This window comes from Anomaloglossus baeobatrachus, unplaced genomic scaffold, assembly GCF_048569485.1.
Source record: "Anomaloglossus baeobatrachus isolate aAnoBae1 unplaced genomic scaffold, aAnoBae1.hap1 Scaffold_87, whole genome shotgun sequence".
Lineage (NCBI taxonomy): Eukaryota > Metazoa > Chordata > Amphibia > Anura > Aromobatidae > Anomaloglossus > Anomaloglossus baeobatrachus.
The window spans coordinates 181,091-188,082 of NW_027445261.1; the positions used below are offsets into that span (position 1 = coordinate 181,091).

The window sequence follows — 6,992 nt, forward strand, 5'->3', positions numbered from 1 at the left end:
TCTCCCATAGGATAACATTGGGCTCGGTGCTCGGGCCGAGTACACGAGTATCTTGGGAGGCTCGGCCCGAGCTTCGAGCACCCGAGCTTTTTAGTACTCGCTCATCACTACTAATAAACCTAAAAAATAAAAATAAATTGAATAAAAATCATGAATGTTGTGTTATAACAGGAAATTCGGTGTAAGAATGAATATCCGGGATGAGAGTTCAGCGAATGAGTTATAGAAATTGTTACAAAAAGGAGTGTGTACGGTTTATGCGTAAATTTTCAGAATGCGTACATGAAAATTATATGTATGTGAGAATGTCCCCCATGCTTTGTAAAAAGTTATTTATGAAAATGTAAATAAAATATATAAAAATGCCTAATTATTTATAATTTATGAGAAAGATATATATGTATGGAAGAATGTTAAGAGGTGTCCAAGAACCATAAAGAAAAAGGGTGCATATATAATGTTAGAGGTCTAGAGTTCCACCAGGCTATATCACCCCTAAAGAAATAGAAAGAAGACCTTACTACCTGTGTACCCCAAAAAAAGCTATATTTCTTAGCCAGGATTATGGTGGAGATATGCACAAGTGAAATAAGAATATAAAGTAATACAATAAGATTATAAAACCAATATGTGTGCATTCATGCACCACCCGGTACGCTACCCTTGCCAAATTGCTCACTCTAGATCCCCACACGATCCATGAAGCCGTTCCCCCGGTCACACCGCCTGCTGCCGGTTCCCACTCATCCCTGGGGGAGTTAGGCGAGTGGTATCGAGAGCTACATGTCGGCACTGATGATACCCCCATACACCACAAGGAAGGGGTATACCGGGTGGTACAGGAGTATGAGCGGGTTTTTAGCAAGCACCCTCTAGATTTTGGGCAGATTAAAGGGGTTCAACACCACATCCCTACCGGTACACACTCCCCTATTAAAGAGAGATACAGGCCTATTCCCCCTGCGCACTACCAATGCGCCAAAGACATGTTGAGGAACATGAAGGAGGCAGGGGTTATTAGGGACAGCTGTAGTCCCTGGGCCGCTCCGTTGGTGCTGGTTAAGAAGAAGGATGGCACCATGCGGATGTGTGTGGATTACCGGAAGATTAACCAGATAACGCATAAGGATGCTTACCCTCTGCCCCGCATCAAAGAGTCCCTGGCCTCGCTGAGAACCGCTAACTACTTCTCCACCCTTGACCTCACCAGCGGGTACTGGCAGGTGGCCGTGGCACCGGAAGACCGAGAGAAGACTGCCTATGGGACCGTTTTGCTGTACTTGGATGATGTGATTGTGTACTCACAGACGTATGAAGCCCACCTGGAGCACCTAGCCGAGGTGTTCGCGTCCCTTGCCAAGTATGGGATGAAGTTGAAGCCCTCAAAGTGTCATCTGCTGAAACCCAGAGTGCAGTACCTAGGACATGTGGTTGGTGCGGAAGGTGTCGCCCCCAACCCCGAGAAGATCACCGCCATCCAAGACTGGCCGAGACCGACCACAGTGAGGGAAGTGAGGCAGTTTCTGGGCCTGGTGGGATATTACCGTCGCTTCATTAAGGGGTACACAAAGAAGGCTGCCCCCATGCAAGACCTCCTCGTAGGACAGACCAATGGTGGTAGATCCCTAGTAGCCCCATTGGTGTGGGAAGAAAAGCATGAGGAATCCTTCCGCCAGCTGAGAACAGCCCTGACCGGAGAGGAAATCCTAGCGTACCCTGACTACAGCCGCCCATTCATCCTCTACACCGACGCCAGCAATGTGGGCTTGGGGGCTGTTCTATCCCAGGTCCAAGACAGAAGGGAAAAGGTAATAGCTTATGCTAGCCGAAAACTCCGACCGACTGAGAGGAACCCTGAGAACTACATCTCCTTCAAGCTTGAGCTCTTGGCACTGGTGTGGGCTATCACCGAGCGGTTCCGCCATTACCTGGCAGCAGCCAAGTTCACCGCGTACACAGACAATAACCTGCTGACCCATCTAGATACGGCCAAGCTGGGCGCGTTGGAGCAGCGGTGGGTGACCAGGTTAGCCAACTACGATTTCACCATCAAGTACCGGGCCGGCCGTACCAACGTCAATGCCAATGCACTCTCCCGGATGCCCCACCTGTCGGAAGAGGGGCCAGAGGATGATGACCTCGAAGAGATCGAGTTGCCTGCATTTCACCGGCCATTCACTGAGAAGGTGCACGTCTACCAACAACGGGTGAACCTGGATCCGCTGCCCCGACAGGACTGGCAGGAAGCTCAGGACCAGGCACCTGCTGTCCGCCTGGTCAAGACTCTAGTGGAACAGGGTTCTGCTGGGATAGACCCTGCTGCCCCTGCCGAAGCCCAACGTCTGTGGCAAGAACGGACCCGGCTATACCTACACCAGGGGAAGTTGTATCGCGAGCTGATTAATCCAAAGACTCACGAGAAGATCCGCCAGCTGGTGATTCCCCAGGCTAACGTGCCCACCGTCCTGCAAGCATACCATGATGGTGCAGTGCACTTCGGGTGGAAGAAGCTAGAGATGTTGTTAAGAGAGCGGTTCTATTGGAGTGGAATGCGGGAATCTGTGGAGGCCTGGTGCCGAGAATGTGGCCCTTGCGCATTGAGAAGGAAGGACGAGGCCAGCCAGAAGGCACCCCTACACCCGATCATTACACACCAACCGCTGGAGCTGGTTGCCCTTGACCATGTAAAGCTCACCCCCAGCCGAAGTGGGTACACCTACGCTCTGACCATCGTAGACCACTACTCGAGGTTCCTGGTGGTTATCCCAGTTAAGGACTTAACCGGCCGCACCGCTGCTAAGGCTTTCCAGGCTTATTTCTGTTGACCGCATTGGTACCCGGAGAGGGTGCTTACCGACCAGGGTCCGGCCTTTGAAGCAGAGGTATTCCAGGAATTCTGCCAGTTGTACGGCTGCAAGAAAATCCGGACCACGCCTTACCACGCCCAAACCAATGGCATTTGTGAAAAGATGAACCACTTGGTCCTGGGCCTCCTCAAGACGTTACCACTGGAAGAGCGGAACCTGTGGCTGGAGAAGCTACCTGACCTGGTCGATATGTACAACAACATCCCTTCCAGCTCTACGAAATGCACTCCAGCATACCTGATGAGAGCTCGTCCCGGCCGGCTACCAGTGGATCTGGAAATGGGCTTGGAAGCTTCAGAAGCACTCCTGTCGACAGCTGAATGGGACACTCGGCGGAGGACACAGTACCGACAGGTCCAGGAGTATGTTGAAAAGAACTTGTGCCGGAGTCGGGGACAACAGGAGCAGTGCTTCAACAAGAAGGCGCCTGCCGGTTCCTTCCAACCTGGGGATGTAGTGCTGAAGCGGAAAAGAAGGGCCCACAAGCTGGATGATCAATGGGAAAAAACCCCGTATGTAGTCCAGCCCACAGGATGGGAGAATGGGAAGGCCTACCAGATCAGCCGTGACCAGGGGGGGACTTTGGCCACGGTTTCCCGAGACCACCTGAAGAAGTGCCCACCAGCATTGAGAGTAGCGGATGAGGCTCCAGTTCCCAGTCCAGTGGAGAAGGAAAAAGAGGTAATCCACACCATGATGGGTGATTTTCCAGCAGACTGGCCTACACAGAACGGTGCGGTGATCCTTCCAGTGATACTGTTCCCACAACCCGTGGATGAAGAAATGATGGAAACGGTTAACCGCGAGCCAGTGCCCAGGGATGTACCTGTACCCAGCTCCCCTACGCATCCGCCTGCCCCACATGATAGCAGGGAGGAGGAACTGACTGTTCCCTCTGCCCCACTGCCTGTCACCACTGACACCGGACCCCGAAGGTCCACTCGCCCCAACCTAGGTAGACCCCCACTTAGGTACAGGGAAACTACTCTTTAAAAGGGGGGGGCTTTATGTGTTGAGTGTACCAGTTTGAAAGTTTTAAATGATAAGTAAAGATGATCAACCAAAGAAGTTTACCTGATTGAACCGTGATTAAACCGGCCGTTGCCGGCAACTGTTGTCCCCGTAGGGACTGTGCAACCATTGCGTAAGGAACTGCTTACGGACAAGCCCGAGAACTTGCAGGGCAACCACAAACTTAGTGCAATGTAAATAAAAATGTTTGTTGGCTTGACACCGTTACCGCCTCCGGAGAGGCTGATTTGGGAGGATGGGCCTGGAGGAAAGGGATGGCCTAGGCCCGCCACTACCGTAACCGGTGGCGATCCTCCGGGGGTTCAGGGGTCCCCTTGGACGTGGGCCCCCTGAAAGAGACAGAACCCGCTCGGGCAACTTGGTGCTGGACTGGGGTCAAGGGGTGCTGCCCGCTTCTTAGGGGCAGCATCAGGGCCAGGTTGTTTGGGTGGGAGAAGAGCGGAAGCTGTACCGTTGTAAAATGTTTATGATGCTTTTACATGTTTTACCGTTTTATTCTTTTTCAGTTGTGAAAATAAAACCGGTGATGGACGGGCAGCCCGCGGACGGTCTGCATTTTACTATAGGGGAATGTGGCGCCCTGGACAAGCCAGGTCGTCACAGGTACTACACCAACACACTCTACACTCCGGCTAGGCACACCGAAGCTAAACACAAATCCTAGTTGCCTTCCTCCAGGGGCTGATGTCCACACCAGGGGGTGGGCCAGGCGGTTGATCCCACCCACCGAGGAGTTCACAGTCCTGGAGGCGGGAAAAGGAGTCAGATTAGAGATCAGTTTTGGAGTTAGAGAAGTGAAGAGGAGAGGAGACTGACCGTGTCCGGGTGTGTGGCCCGGGCACTCAGCAAGGTTGGCAGACGGTGGTGACCTTCTGCAGGAGAGGCTGATTGGAGTGAACCGTACGGACCGGGGATGGGCGGTGGCCCGCCGGTACCAGATCTGGGAGTGAAGAGAAGCCAGCACCATCCGGCAGGGCCTACGGACCCCGACCAGGCTAGGAGTCGCCGTAAAACCGGTCAAATCCGTTAGCGACAGGAACCTCCAGGGTTTCCCAGCAGTCAAGACCCGATTGAAGGCAACAGCTCACACCGTAGAGGGAAGCACAGTCACCGCCAAGGCTACAGTTCCCAGGGCCAGAGCCTGCGGGCAAAAGGGGCTCCCTCAGCATCCATCCAAGCTGGGGAGCGGGTTACCGGTGGGAAGCCCGCTAGATTTTGGGGGAATAAAAGGGGTCCAACACCACATCCCCACAGGTGCACACCCACCCATCAAAGAGAGCTATAAGCCAATACCACCTTCACATTGCCAGTGTACCAAGGACATGTTGAGCAACATGAAGGCGGCTGGGGTTATCCGTGACAGTTGTAGCCTTTGGGCAGCTCTGTTGATCCTGTTAAAAAAGAAGGACGGCACCACTCCCCGTATTGAGGAATCGCTAGCTGCATTGAGAACTGCAAATTATTTTTCTACCCTTGATCTCACTAGTCACTATTGGCAAGTGTCCGTTGCTGAGGCAGACCGGGAGAAGACCGCCTTCGCCACCCCTATGGGTCTCTGCGAGTTCAAAAGCATGCCCTTCGAGCTGTGCAATGCGCCAGGAACCTTCCAGAGGCTGATGGAATGCTGCTTGGGACAAGATTTTAGGGTGTATAAAAAGGGAGATTAGATCCCGTGATCCCAACGTATTGTTACACCTCTATAAATCACTTGTAAGGCTACATCTGGAATATGGGAACCAGTTTTGGGCTCCACATTTTAAAAAGGACATTCAGAAGTTAGAGTCAGTTCAAAGGTGGGCAACTAGACTACTACAAGGAATGGAAGGCCTCCCATATGATGACAAGTTGAAAAAGTTATTAAGTGATTATTGGCTGCAATGGGGCTTTCTGGCTGGTGCCAGCCTCTCTTCTTAGCACACAGGAACCACAATCCCTACACCATGCTTCAATGGATTCTCTCATCCCAGCCCAGTAAAACTACATATTTTACACAGTCATAAGCAGCCAAAAGGGATCTATTCTATTCAATTGCAAATGATCTAGATAAGACTGAGAATAAGATACTGCACGGGACATAGCAGAGTTGGTCAAGTTGAGTGGAGATGAGTTTGCTATTTGGCACAGCTTTTTGCATCAATAAAGCAAGTAAAAGGTGTGAAAGATAAAAAAAAGGGTGAAAGTGTGAAAAGTGAATTGGCCAAATTGAGGTGCATATAAAGTTTTTGCTTTCTTTCAATTCACTAATGGGGCTCATTTGAATCAGGTGAATTGAGTTCTGCTTTTGGAAACTGGGTTAAGAAGGGGTGCACCGGTCCTGGAGGTACTGCAATACCAGGTCAATGCGTGCAGTGGACAGAGCAAGATTTTTTCCATCTCCTTGTTCTAAAAATCCATTTAATATATGGTCCCCAGAGAGGGGACGTATCAGATATTAAACTGATAAGAACAGATTTAATTTTTTTTTTTTTCTGTTTATCAGTAGGACTTCAAAATAACAAAGGTGATCGCTTCCTGTTGCCTGGGAACCGTCCAGGCACAAGAGGGCTATGTGTCACCAGAAGGCGCACACACTTCCTCAAGGCCGGCAGACGTGCAATCCCAGGCACCTTCCAGTACCGACCAAGGTAGCGTCCTCCGAAACTACACTTGATCTTAGCCAAAAGGCCGAGAAGCTATAACCCGAATTGGTTACGGCCTTGAGTGGCACCCTGGCCTATACCGGACACATCTTAGGGAGAGGGAGACAAACCCACGCCTACAGAAGACATTTTGTCACCCAAGCCAACCCTTGAAAAGGCTGTTTTGCAGAGCAAAAACAAGAAGAATGGTGCTTTTTGCAGCCGCCGCCCACTGCAATAAATCTGAATAACTCCTCCTTTTGGACACAAGCACCTCCCCTCCCCCTTGCAGTCTTTCCAATTCATGATACAAAAAGACGGACGGACAGGACAGGACAGGACAGGCTGCCTGACTTTCCGTCACTGCCACCCTTTGCCATCCTTGCCCGTAGAAAGCCCTTTCATCATCCCCAAACCCTAATCTTTTCCCTTCCCTTCCCAGATGCGTCTCACTCCCTTTCATTAGGAAGTGAGC

General features: G+C 51.3%; 1 pseudogene; it reads right to left on the reverse strand.

Moving 5' to 3' along the window:
• Positions 1 to 6,197: 6,197 nt before the first annotated feature.
• Positions 6,198 to 6,404, reverse strand: LOC142288907 (U2 spliceosomal RNA; annotated as a pseudogene).
• Between the last annotated feature and the right edge of the window lie 588 nt (positions 6,405 to 6,992).